The sequence below is a fragment of the Symphalangus syndactylus genome, chromosome 20, assembly GCF_028878055.3.
Source record: "Symphalangus syndactylus isolate Jambi chromosome 20, NHGRI_mSymSyn1-v2.1_pri, whole genome shotgun sequence".
NCBI classification, from domain to species: domain Eukaryota; kingdom Metazoa; phylum Chordata; class Mammalia; order Primates; family Hylobatidae; genus Symphalangus; species Symphalangus syndactylus.
Genome location: NC_072442.2, coordinates 22633563 through 22648209, shown reverse-complemented (window position 1 = coordinate 22648209; position 14647 = coordinate 22633563).

Genomic DNA, 14647 nt, shown 5'->3' with positions numbered 1-14647 from the left:
GAATCACATAAGACACCAACATCAAGGGCTACAGTTGGAACTGCTCACTGTTGGGGAGATGTGGTGATTTTGGCTTAAGATAGTGAGTGAGGTATAGTGAAGAGATAGACTTAGATTTAAACCCTGACTCTGCTGTTTCCTGGTTTTGTGACTGCCTCCAGGTCATTTGACCACCTTGAGCCCCAGCCAGTCTCAAAGCCAATGATACATGTTTTAGATTTTTGTTACATAAGCACTCCAGTTCCAGGTATGCATTTTTATTTCAGTTATTGTTTCGTAACAAACCACCCCACAACTTAGTGGATTCAACCAAAGCCATTTTATGTCTTCATACTTCTGTGGGTTGGGCAGGGCTCAGCTGGACAGTTCTTCTGCTGGCTCTGCTTGGTATCTCATGCAGTTGCAGTCAGCGGGTAGCTGGGGCTGGAACCTCCAAGACAATGCTTCACCCATATTGCTAGCACTTTAGAGGTGATGCCAGGAGCTGGACTGGGCTGAGACATGATTTGTTTGGGATTTTCTCTCCTCCATGTGGCCTCTGCAAGTGGGGATCCATACTTCCTTTTTTTTTTTTTGGACAGAGTTTCCCTCTTATCATCCAGGCTGGAATGCAGTGGCTCGATCTTGGCTTACTGCAACCTGCAACTTCTGCCTCCCAGGTTCAAGCGATTCTCCTGCCTCAGCCTCCTGAGTAACTGGGATTACAGAAGTGCACCACCACGCCTGGCTAATTTATTTTTATTTATTTATTTATTAGTAGAGACAGGGTTTCACCATGTTGGCCAGGCTGGTCTAGAACCCCTGACCTCAGGTGATCCACTCAGCTCGGCCTCCCAACGTGCTGGAATTACAGGAGTGAGCCACCACACCCAGCCCCATACTTGTTATTTGGCAGCTCAAGATTCTCAAGAGCAAGCAGTAGAAGTTGCCAGACTTTTTCAGGCTGAGGACCAGACCTGACACTGCATCACTTCCACCTTATTCTACTGGTTAAAGCCAGTCATGGATCCAGCCCAGATTTAAGAGGAGGAAACTATGCAAAAGCATGGATACCAGAATGCGTGGCTCTTGGGAGCTGCTTATGTAACAGACTACTATGTAATACAGATTTTATTTTTGCAAGTTTTCAAAAAAGCATTTAAAAGCCTAGCTATACATGAGACCACATAGCAGTACTTATGAATACACACTTGAGTCACATGACTTAGAGTCCCAGCTCGGCCACTTTAGTAGCTCTGTGATATGACCAAGCTAATCTCCCTGAGCCACATATGTAGCTCATCTATAGATATGTCCTTCACAGGGTGATGGTGGAGTTTAAGAGAGATAATGGGCCTAAGAAACTTGCACAAAGTAGGTGTTCAGCAGGTGATAGCTGTTGCTATATTGCTAAAATTGCCATTGTTGTTGCTATTTTATTAATTACTGAGACATCTTGCCCTCAATGCAGAGACAAACGGCTAATGTAACACACTTCCCATAAACTAAGGAGGCATGTTATTTTTATTATTTTTTTCAATTTCAGTTCACCATTTTACATCTTCATTTTGCCATTTTTTATCAGTATGTTGTACTAACAGATTTTAAAGTCATTCTCAAATTTAAATTTGTTGTAGGTTCACATTCGCCAAGCAATTGAGAAAGCAAATTCTTAGATTAAATATGGATTTTAAAACTCCTACCTTCCACAAAGTCATGAAAACACATATTTTAAAGGAGATGGTGATATATCTCAGTTAATTTACGCACACATACACACACATCACGGTTTTTGCTGTTGTTGTTGTTGTGGTTGTTTAAGACAAGATCTCGTTCTGTCATCCAGGCTGGAGTGCAGTGGCGTGATCTTGTCTCACTGCAGCCTTGACCTCCTGGGCTCAAGCAATCCTCCCACCTCAGCCTTTCTAGTAGCTGGGACTACAGGCACACGCCACAGCTCACAGCTAATTTTTTTGTATTTTTTGTAGAGACAGGGTCTTGCCATGTTGCCCAGACTGGTCTCGAACTATTGGGCCCAAGCATCCTGTCTGCCTTAGCCTCCCAAAGCCCTTGGATTACAGGCATGAGCCACTGTGCCTGGTCACCACAGTTCTCATGTAGAAAAATATGTTTTATCATCACTGTGTCTTTCCATGTAAGTGCAAAGATGCTTCAAATTGGGACTACAACATCAATATTATGACTTTTTTAGTGAGAAAAAAATACCTGTCGCTGTTGTCATGGAGTGTTGTGAAGTAAACACTCCCTAGACTTTTGGGCAACTTAGTATTGAGTATAAACTTAAAGACTTTTCGGCATTTGTGAGCTTATCTTCATGTTACAACTTTAAGAACAGTTGCTTTTGGGTTAAATTCAGCTGTGGTAAAAACTTAGTAAGTTTTAATGGTCTTTGACACTAGAGGTTTTAGTGGAAAATTAATTCAGAATATTATTAATCAACATGAACAATGTATATTACAGTTTCTTTTTTTTTTTTTTTTTGAGAAAGGCTGTCCCACGGGCTGCAGTGTAGTGGCATGATCTCGACTCACTGCAGCCTCCACCTCCCAGGCTCAAGTGATTCTCTCAGTTCAGCCTCCCAAGTAGCTGGAACTATAGGCACGTGCCACCATGCCCGGCTAATTTTTGTATTTTTTGGTAGAGACAGAGTTTCACTATGTTGACGAGACTGGTCTCATACTCTTGGCTTCAAGTGATCCTCCTGCCTCAGCCTCCCAAAGTGCTGGGATGACAGGCATGAGCCACCACACCGCCTACCGTTTCCTTTTTGAAGCCTTGAGTTGTTTATCATTTTTATTCTTCTTAAATGTACTTTGGTACAAATCACCACAGTTGCTTTTGACATAATGGATAGGTAGCCTTTGAGGCTGAGCGGTTGTCTACCACATAATTCTTTAGGCAGGGGCAAGAATACATGTTAAAGCAGGAAGTGTCTTCAGCCAACATATAATTTACAGGGTTATCTAGGAACTCCTTAAAATGGGATTTGTAGGTACTAAAAAGCTTAGTGTAGTGAAAGTGCAGTCTCTGGGGTTGGACTGACTTGGGCCCTATGAAGCCTCGGGTAAATTATTTGACTTCTTTGAACCTCACTTTCTTCAATTGTAAGCAATACAGACCCATCTCTCAGAGTCATTGTAAAGATTTAATGAGTTAGCAGTGAATACACTGGAACATGTCAAGGATTCATGCGTTAGTGCCTCCTATACTTTGAATTCTTAATTAAACTTTAACCAGCCTGGACAATATGATGAGACCCTGTCTCTACAAAAACTATTTAAAAAAATTAGCCAGGCATGGTGGTGCACGCCTGCGGTTCCAGCTACTTGGGAGGCCGAGGTGGGAGGATCACTTGAGCCCAGGAATTGAGGCTGCAGTGATCTGCGTTCACGCCACTGCACTCCAGGCTGGGCTATGGAGCAAGACCTTGTCTCAAAGTAAAAAAAAAAAAAAAGAAAGAATTAAACTTTAAGAAATGATTTTTAGTAAGATAAAAATAGAAACTCAGCTAAAATGTATAATATGAACATTTGTAGAAAATACTCTAGAAGACAATTCCACTTGTACAACGTTAAGTATGAAGAAATTCACTTAGCAGTGAAGTATGCATTTTAAAAATGAGTTTCATAAAGCCAAAACAAATGAATTTAATTGGATGTGGCTGGATTAAAGGTGACTGAGGCTTTAACTTATGAACTACTTCAGGGAAAATAATATAATTCTAAGATAGTATGGAATTTGAAACAGCAATAGTTGGGAGCTATGAACAAAAGGAACCAAGTTTATGAGGCACAAGAAGTTGGTTTAGAAATAGCCTCTCCCTTACCTGGCCCTCTTGTTGTTTTTTATTCTTATACTTCCTTCCATTCTGAGGTTCTGAAACAAAAACAACTCATAGGCCCTGCAACAACTGAAAAAACTTTCCAAAGCTCTCTAGAAAGGAAGCTGACTTGACTTAAGCAATGCACTTCCTGCATGTGCCACACCTATTAAAAATTAAGAAATGATCTTGGTGATATTGTGCTCAGAGGAGTTTTAGAGCAGTGAAATTATTCCGTATGATGCTACAAGGATGGATACATGTCATTATACATTTGTCAAAATCTGTAAACTGTACAACACCAAGACTGAGCCTGAATGTAAATTATGCACTTTGGGTGACTATGAGATGTCAATATAGGTCCATCTGTAGTAATTAATGTATCGCTCTGACACATGATATCAATAGTGGGGAAGTTGTGCTCATGTGGAAACAGTGGGTATATGGAAACCCTCTGTAGGTTCTGTTCGAATTTGCTGTAAACTTAAAACTGCTTTACAAAATGAAGTGTGTTAATTTAAAAATCAACAAATAAACAAGTAATGAAAGTGAGAAACCTACCTCCAGGAGAGGAAATTGACTTTACCTAACCAATGTACTTCCTGTGTGAGCTGCATCTGTTAAAGATCAAGAAACCACCTCAGTGGTACAGCGCTCAACTACAGAGTGTCCTGACGTTTGTTGGTGGGGTTGCAAAAGACGTCATGATGTCACCATTTATTATGGTATCTGTAAGGTCTATATGAATCACTCAGAGATGTTGTTAAAAAATGCAAGTATAGGCCGGGCATGGTGACTCATGCCTGTAATCCCAGCACTTTGGGAGTCCAAGGCGGGTGGATCACTTGAAGTCAGGAATTCGAGACCAGCCTGGCCAACATGGCAAAACCCCATCTCTACTAAACATACAAAAATCAGCCTGGCGTGGTTGCACGCGCCTGTAGTCACAGCTACTCAGGAGGCTGAGGCAAGAGGATTGCTTGAACCTGGGACGTAGAGGTTGCAATGAGCCGAGATCACGCCACTGTACTCCAGCCAGGGTAACAGTGCAAGGCTCTGTCTCAAAAAAAAAAAAAAAAAAAAAATGCAAGTGGCTGGGCACGGTGGCTCATGCCTGCAATCCCAGCACTTTGGGACGCCGAGGTGGGTGGATCACCTGAGGTCAGGAGTTCAAGATCAGCCTGTTTCGAACATGGCCAAACCCCATCCCTACTAAAAATACAAAAATTAGCTGGCACGCACCTGTAATCCCAGCTACTTGGGAGGCTGAGGCAGGAGAATCGCTTGAACCTGGGAGGCTGAGGTTGCAGTCAACCGAGATTGCGCCACTGTACTCTACCCTGGGCAACAGAGTGAGGCTCTGTCTCAAAAAAAAAAAAAAAAAAGAAAGAAAAGAAAAGAAAAAATATGCAAGTATAATTCAGTAGTTTTGCTATTGGGTCTGCGATTCTGCATTTTTAACAAACTCCCAAGTGATGCTTGAAGAATTTAGAGGACACTGGGCAAACATGCATCCCCTTCCTCACCTAAATTACTGCTGCTGAAGTCAAATAAAATATAGAGACAAGGCCGGGCGCGGTGGCCCACGCTTGTAATCCCAGCACTTTGGGAAGCCGAGGGGGGCGGATCACAAGGTCAGGAGATCGAGACCACGGTGAAACCCCGTCTGTACTAAAAATACAAAAAAAAATTAGCCAGGCGTGGTGGCGGGCGCCTGTAGTCCCAGCTACTCAGAGAGGCTGAGGCAGGAGAATGGCATGAACCCGGGAGGCAGAGCTTGCAGTGAGCTGAGATTGCGCCACTGCACTCCAGCCTGGGCGACAGAGCGAGACTCCGTCTCAAAAAAAAAAAAAAATTTTATATATATATATATATATATATAGAGAGAGAGAGAGAGAGAGAGAGACAAATCTCTGAATTTAAAACATTTTAATCTGTGCAGGAGGTGGGTTTAAATATATATGTATAAATATATTTTTTAAAACCGTTTTATTTGAGAAGCAAGAACTGTAATGTGGGGCATGCAGAGAGACCAGGTGGTCTTCAGTATGCCAGAAGAACAAAAACTTCAGAAGTTTTATAAAAAGGAGAAATGTTACAAATTGTTTCTTTTTTTTTTTTTTTTTTTTTTTTGAGACGGAGTCTCGCTCTGTCGCCCAGGCTGGAGTGCAGTGGCGCTATCTCGGCTCACTACAAGCTCCGCCTCCCGGGTTCACGCCATTCTCCTGCCTCAGCCTCTCGGAGTAGCTGGGACTACAGGCGCCCGCCACCACGCCCGGCTAATTTTTTGTATTTTTAGTAGAGACGGGGTTTCACCGTGGTCTCGATCTCCTGACCTCGTGATCCGCCCGCCTCGGCCTCCCAAAGTGCTGGGATTACAAGCGTGAGCTACCGCGCCCGGTTTCAAAAGTAAGTTTATTGACACTAGTAAAGTTTTGGGGAGCCAGCAAGCTCAGAGATTGGTGAGTGACAGCGATAACTAAAACTACTCTTAGAGTCATAGCAGATTGTTTCAGTAGCTATTCAGTAACATGGGTTTCAGATTACAGAAGCCAAGCTAGCAGAGGATTATATCCTTGGTGCAATGCTATATGCCCTGAGTGCTTTTATTCTCTGGCCTCTAGACTCTGTTTTAGTTGAGTATGACAAGAATTACCCAATTTGTATAATCAACTTTCACTGTGCCTTTGCTGCATACCTTTGCTGCATACTCAGAGATTCATCATTAAAGAATAGTTCCTTTGGGTCTTGGACACATTATTTGTTCAGCATGATTCTCCCGTCTCTAAATCTCATTATTGCTTTGCTGTGGTTCTCTTATGGAACTTAGCATGTTCTTTTGCTATACTTATGTGTATATGTCTTATACCCCTATCCTGCCCTTCTCCATCTCCACTATCCCCAACCCTCATGCTAGATTAGGGCCCCACTATAAAGTGTTCTTATAGATTTCTGTGCTTTTCACTAATAGCAGTTATAAAAACTCTAATTAAGTATGTAGTTTTTGTGGGTGTCTCCACTACTGAATAAAAAACTTCATGAGGTCAGGGATCCTGTATATATTGTATAACACTGTATCCCCATCATTACCACATTATCTGGCATATAACAGGTGCTCAATGAACTGTAAGGTTCATGAAAAGAGAAACTTTGTATTCCCTGAAGAACCCGCCATAGAGCCCTGTATATCATAATTATTTGCAAATAATTATTAACTTAATGGCAATAATCTTAGGAGATATTAAACAACCATTTTCTCATTCACTCATTAATTCATTCAACAGCAATTTATTGACTAGCCACTGTATGCTAAGCATGACTCTGTCCTCAAAGACCTAACAATATCCAGAGAACACAAATGTAAAAACAACTCACTGCTTCAAGATGAAGTTCTCTTTCCTTGGTTTAAATCGAGTTATTTTTCTGACCAACAGGTTCCCAAGGTCATGTTTATGCCTTTATGAAAGTTTTTAGGTAAGAAAGAGACATGGTCCAGTCTACACTTTTAGATGGTGGATTATTAACTCAGGATAGAGGAAGGATGTGGGGAGGGAAGACCAAAGGCGGAGAGACCATTAGAGGATCGTTGCAGCCATGCAGTTGAGAGACGGTCTGGACTAGAGCAGTGGCAGTGGGGAAGGAGAGGCTTGGGTAAATTTGGGAGAGATTTAGGAAATAAAATGAACAGTACACTGTGATCAACTAGATTTGGTAGACGAGGAACATGGAGACTTAAATAATATAAGTCTAGAGTTCAACAAACAGGCCTAGGATGGAGATACAAATCCAGGCACAATCAGCTTGGAGCAACAGGATGGAAGAGATCACCCAGAGAGACTGTAGAAGAATCTGAAAACATCCCATTCAGAACAAAGGCTGAGGAATGCCACCATCAAGGAAGAGGTAAATTAAGTGTACACTGCAAAGTAGTCTGCAAAGAAGACTGAGTGAATGGCTAGAATGGTAAGAGTAAAAGAAAATCAAGCACCTGTGAGACATAAAAGTGGCATCAAGGAAGTCCAGAGATGCCGGACACAGTGGTACATACCTGTATTCCCAGCTACCTGGGAGGCTGAGGCAGGAGGATGGCTTAAGCCTAGGTGTTTGGAACTGTACTATTTTTATAACTTTTCTGCAAGTCTAAATTGCTTCAAAATGAAAGGTTTTAAAGACTCAGAGCTCCTTACAATTTTCAAGTTTGTTTTATTTTCTCCCATTGGTTAACATACACTGTCAATCTTGACATTTTGGGAAATCTGGGAAAAAATCTTTAGAAATAGGGGCAGGGAAGGACATAGATTTATTTATTGTCCAAAGACTGTTAGCATTGTGACATGTTTCATCTGGACTTTTTTTCCCCTAGAATTTTTTTTGGCAGAGCAGTAATTAAACAATAGTGGACCTTTTTTTACACTTATTTTTACTGAATCTTTTTTTACATTTATTTTTACATTTATTATAGAAGTAATAGGAGACTTTTAAGATGTCACAGCAAAGACATCTCTGTTCCCTTTTTTTGCAATACCCCAAATAAAAGATAAAAAATGAGACACCCAAACCTCAGCCCTCATTATGTGGGAAGAAGGGCTACGGCTGCCCCATGCAGTGGAGGTCAAGGACACCAGGAGGGAAAACCTGCCACTACAGATGTTGGGCACAGTCAGCAGAACACAGGGCTGTCTGTGTTGGGTGGCTTGTAGACCCTGGGCAGAAAATTCAATGACTACTTGTTTGAAGTACCAGACTGAAGGGCAGAGGCAGCTTAGAGTTTCCTTACCCTTGTGTTAATCATAGGATTGGCAAAGGACACATCGTCTTTGAAATCAGAAAAACATCTGTGAGTGACAAGCAGCCCTGACTAATATCTAGTCTGTGAAAAGAGGAAACCCGCACCAATCGTCAAAACAGTTATAAAACCCTGTACCCTATGCAACTTTTCTGTGAATCGGGGAGGCTTCGGCACCCCCAAGCCCTGCTCTGGCCCTGTTCCCATGCTATATCCTGCAAGCAGCTCCATCAAGGAAACAAGGATCCACACTGGGAAAAGAGCCCTCTGGATACATGTGAAGGGGAGCCCAGGATGACAGCTGAGGTTGGTCCCAGAGAGCCCCCAGTCAGGATCCAAGGGCAGAAGGCCCAGGGGGACCTTCTCCTGAGGATACAAAGTTGATGGTAGACTTCATGTACTTGATTAACAACAAAAAAAAAAATTATGAAACAAACAAAAAGTACGATGATATGAATCCTGAGGAAAGCAGAAAGTTGTATGAGAAACGAAATGCACCCATAGAACATCACCTAGCACAGCTGTGACTAGAGAGGCTCATAACAAGGTGAACATCGAATATTGTTCTAACCCAAAATAGTGATAAAATCATCTTGGCAGGATGTGGGGAGAGCAAAATAGGGAGGGAGTATCATTGAGCTAAATCTTCCGGAAATAGATACTATCTAGTTAAACCTCAAAATGGCACCATTTAGAGCTAAGTACCAAAAGAAACATCAAAGTGATGGCCCCTAGGAACAAATGCGGGCAGGAGCAGGAGACTGCTGATGTTATACTAAGCCCTGTTGAACTATTTCACTTCCAGTATTATGTGCATGTACCACTTAGATTTTTAAAATTTATAAAAATCTGAGAACTATCTGGAAAGTAGTGGGCAGTGTGTCTCCTCTTACACAGCTTTTTTCCCCCATATAATTGGAGGAAAAAACCCCTGCAGATTATCTGATAGAATCTGCATTTCATAGACCCATATTCATGCCACTCCTGTGGATCTGAAACACGAGATCTATAGTCCACATAATAATCCTATCCTGACCTCTTCCTTGCATCTTCTAAGTTTTGAACTCTGGGGTCTGGCATTTGTTCTCTCCAAAATAACTAGTGAAACTTCAGTGCTTAGCTCTGACAATTACAGATCTGGTGGGGCAAACAGCCAACTCAGCAAGATAAGTAGACAATGTCCCTCCCACCCTTTATAGCTGCAGAAAAATAGGTATGATTTCACCTCTTGAAATTGTCTTTCCAAATGTTATGTCTAGCAAAGGAAAACTGTATAAAACATCTAGACTTCAGAGAATATTATTGTGTCCTATGAAAGTAATCACTAACTGCTACCAAGTCTGTCATCCTGAAGGCTTGTTTAACTCTAAGATGTGTTGTTCTGATAACATTGAAATGAATGCTTTTTCCTGGAAGGGATATACACGTAAGAATTTATTTTGTCCAGCCAGAAGAGAGAGGAGGAGCTCTTCCTGTTTTCCCGCATGCACGGAGATTATAAAACCTATGCTTCTGTTCAATTGTTAAGAGTTTAGGAGTTTGTGATCCATTGAAATGAACATTTCTTACCTGGACACTGCTTCCTTGTCTTGGAGCTGACCATCCCCTCTGGCCTGGCAGCAGGAATTTTCACTCCATCCCTAGATATTATGAGAAATCAGACCCTTGGCCCACCCAACACACACCAAGTAACTGCCACCTGCTGGTAGCCCCAGCCCCACCAAGTAGCTGTTTTTCCTCTGTTCTTTCCTACAGCCTCTATTACTTTTTTTTTCTTTCTTTTTTGGACAGGGTCTCTTCTGTTGCCCAGACTGGAGTGCAGTGGTGCATTCACAGCTCACTGCAGCTTCAATTGCTTGGGCTCAAGAGATCCTACCACCTCAGCTTCCCAAGTAGCTGGGACCACAGGTGCATGCCATCACATCCAGCTAATTTTTTGTATTTTTTTATAGAAACGGGGTTTCGCTGTGTTGCCCAGGCTAATCTTGAACTCCTGAGTTCAAGCGATCTGCCCATCTCAGCCTTCTAAAGTGCTGGGATTATAAGCGTGAGCCACTGTGCCCAGCCTACTATTTTTTTAACGTTAAGATTTTATTTTCAAGGCTTCTTGTGTTGTACAGAAAGTAAAAATGGTGTTCCAACCTCAGTGTAATTGGTAGCTGTGACTGGCTATGACTCACATGCCAATCACAGCTATCCACACTACCACGAAGCCTTATGTGAAAACCTGGTAATACTTACAATTTGTTAGGGTGAATTCTCCACGCTTGGTGGTGGATTTCCAAGAGGTACAAATGGAAGAAGGCAGACTACCACTCTTTGGGTGGGCGGGTAGGTATCCTGGCATTTGTATCCCAGGCACTTCAGCTACCAAGCAACTCCATATGAACAATAAAACCAATCCTGAACAGTCCCAACACTTTCCCTTCCCAGACCCCTCTGCTTCCAATATCCTCAGCCCGCCTTCCATGCGCCCTGCCCCAGACCCTGCCCTAGAGGGTTCCTTTCTAGTTCCCACATCCCCAAGCAATAGATGAGAAAGGAAATCTCTTGTCACACAGACCTCAACCTCTGGGAACTGGTACCCAAAAGGAGTCTAATTGATTATTGATTGTTGATTGATTGATTGAGACAGGGTCTCACTCTGTCACCCAGGCTGAAGTGTAATGGCGTGATCAGGGCTCACTGCAGCCTCAACCTCCCAGGCTCAAACGATCTTCCTACCTCCACCTTCCAAAGTTCTGGGATTACAGGCACAAGCCACTGCGCCAGACCTAGTTGATCTTTGAGATGGGATACACTGGGCTCTATGGGCTAGCCAACCCCATCCCATGTTGTTGCCCTACAAAGATTTCCAACACACTTGCTCATACACAGGCAACCGTGGGGAATGCAACCCCTAGCAAATAATCTCAGGAAACTGCTTGCACCCAAGATACAATACTCACCTACTTGGGCAGAACCCAGAAACATGGCTCATTGTGTGGCTGTTTCCTCTGAAATCTTTCATGGTTATGAACTGCAGTGAAATCTACTGTCTTGTTATTGAGGTGTATTGGGTTTTGGACTTCCATACTAGTAGGTGAACAGCCCACAGACCTCAGAACCCCAAACATCAGGGCCAGAATGGTATATTGGCAACAGTGCATAGAAAAGAAAGGTGTGGCCGAGCGCAGTGGCTCACGCCTGTAATCCCAGCACTTTGGGAGGCCAAGGTGGAAAGATCACTTGAGCCCAGGAGTTCAAGAGCAGCCTGGGCAACATGATGAAACCCTCCTTTACCAAAAATAAAAAAATTAGCCGGGCATTGTGGCATGCCCCTGTGGTCCCAGCTACTCAGGAGGCTGAAGTGGGAGGATTGCTTGAGCCCAGGAGGTGGAGGCTACAGTGAGCTGTGATCACCACCACTGCACTCCAGCCTAGGTGACAGAATGAGACCCTGTCAAAAAAATAAAATAAAAATTGGTCTGGGTGTGTTTATTTTCATCAAGCTTGAAATGTGTGCACTTTTCTGTGTAATGCTATGTTTCACTTTGTAAAAGCTTAATTTAAAAAAGTAAATAATACCTTTCTTTTAAAGTTGTTGTGAGGAATACATAAAATAGCAGATCTGAAGCAACTTTTTCTTAGTGCAAGAATAAATGCTATTCTTATACCAATAAGATTATACTATAGCATAAATGCTATTCTTATTCTAATAAGAGTATGCTATAGAATAAATGCTATTCTTATACTAATCAGAATATACTGTAGGATAAATACTATTCTTATACTAGTATGAATATTCTATAGAATAAATGTCATTCTTATGCTATTATACTAAGAATATACTATAGAATAAATACTAGTCTTATACTAATAACAATATACTATAGAATCAATGCTATTCTTAAACTAAGAACCAGTTGCTTCAGATCCGCTATTGTATATATTCCTCACAACAACTCTAAGAGAAAGGTATTATTCACTTTTTAAACTAAGCTTTAACAAAGTGAAACATAGCATTACACAGAAAAGTGCACACATCTCAAGCTTGATGAAAGTGAACACACCCAGACCAAAACTTCAAAGCTGCCATGGTGCCCCTCCCCACCACTATCCTTATGCTCTGCCTGCAAGTAACCACCATCCTGACTTTTAACGTCACCTACTAGTCTTGCCTGGTTTTGAACTGGTATAAACGGATCATTCACTATACAGTATATTCTATTAGGTCCAGCTTCTTTCACTTGAATATTATATTTGTAAGTCACATCTGTATTGTCGTACTTAGCAGTAATGTGGCATTTACACTGGTGTATCATCTTCTCCTGTATACGTATCAGACAATTTTTCCGTTTACTATGGACATTGGGGTTATTTCCATTTGGGAGCCATGATGAAAAGCGTTCTCTCTCATTGTGACAGACATATACAAGTACATATTTTTGTTGGCTGTGTACCTTGGAGTTGCTGGCTATGCATATGTTCAATTTTATGTCAAGCACTTTTAGGGGATACTGCCAAATACTTCTTCCTAAGTTTTTGTAGCAATTCACATTCCCATCTGCAGTGTATAAGAGTTCCAGTTATTCCATATTCTCACCAACACTTGGTTTTGTCAGTGTTTTAATTTTTTTTTAATTTGCTTTTTTTTCAGACAGGGTCTTCCTCTGTCACCCAGGCTGGAGTGCAATGTCACCATCATGGCTCACTACAGCCTCAACCTCTAGGACTCAAGCAATCCTCCCACCTCAGCCCCCAACTCCCAAGTAGCTGGGACTACAGGCATGTGCCACCACACCCAGCTAACATTTTTAAAGTACTCTTTGTAGAGACGGGTGTCTCGCCATGTTGCCCAGCCTGGTCTCAAACTACTGACCTCAAGCAATCCTCCTGCCTTGGCCTCCCAAACTGCTGGGATTACAGGCATGAGCCACCACACCTGGCTTAATTTGCTTTAAAAAAAAAATTCAATAGGGGTACAAGTGGTTTTTGGTTACATGGATGACTTATATGATAATAACGTCTGGGCTTTTAGTGTGACCATCACCTGAATAGTGTACATTGTACTCAGTAGGTGATTTTTAAATTCCACGTTCCCCTCTCAACTTTCCCACCTTCTGAGGCTCCAATGTCCATTATACCAATCTACATACCTTTGCGTACCCATAGCTTAGCTCCCACTTACAAGTAAGAACATGCAGTATTTGATTTTCTGTTCCTGAGTTACTTCGCTTAGGATAATGACCTCTGGTTCTATCCAAGTTGCTGCGAAATACATTATTTTCTTCTTTTTATGGCTGCATTGTATTCCATGGTGTGTATTTGTGTGTGTATGTGTGTATATACACAACACATTTTCTTTATCCACTCATCAGTTGATAGATGCAGTGTGGTTTTAATATTAGCCATTCTGACAGGTCTATGGTGACATCTCATCATAATTTTATTCTGCGTTTCCCTGATGACTAGTAAGACCACTGAGTTTCATATACTTATTGGGTCCTTTTATAAGGTGTCTGTACAAGTAGTTTGCTTTTTTTTTTTTTTTTTTTTTTTGAGACAAGATCTCCCTTTGTTGCCCAGGCTGGAGCACAGTGGTGCAAATCTGGCTCACTGCAGCCTCGACCTCCTGAAATCAAGCAATTTTCCTGCCTCAGCCTCCTGTGTGGCTGGGAACCACAGGCACATGCCACCATGCCTGGCTAATTTTTTTATTTTTTGTAGAGATGGAGTCTCAATTTGTTGACTCGGCTAGGACAAGTTATTGATTAAATGTTTAGCAATCTTTTTTCCACTCTGTGGCTGACTTTATTATGGTCTTAATAGTGTCTTCTCATGAATTGAAGTCTTAATAGTGTCTTTTTCATGAATTGAAGCTCCTATTTAATAAAGTTGTCCAATTTATCAACATTTTCCTTTATGGTTAGTGTTTCTATGTCTCATTTAAGAAATACCTGCCTACCCCAACTCATGAAGATAGTCTCTAGTGTTATCTTCTAGAATATTTCCTTTTTATTTTTTTAAACTCTCTAGCCCTATGTCATAAGAATATTTCT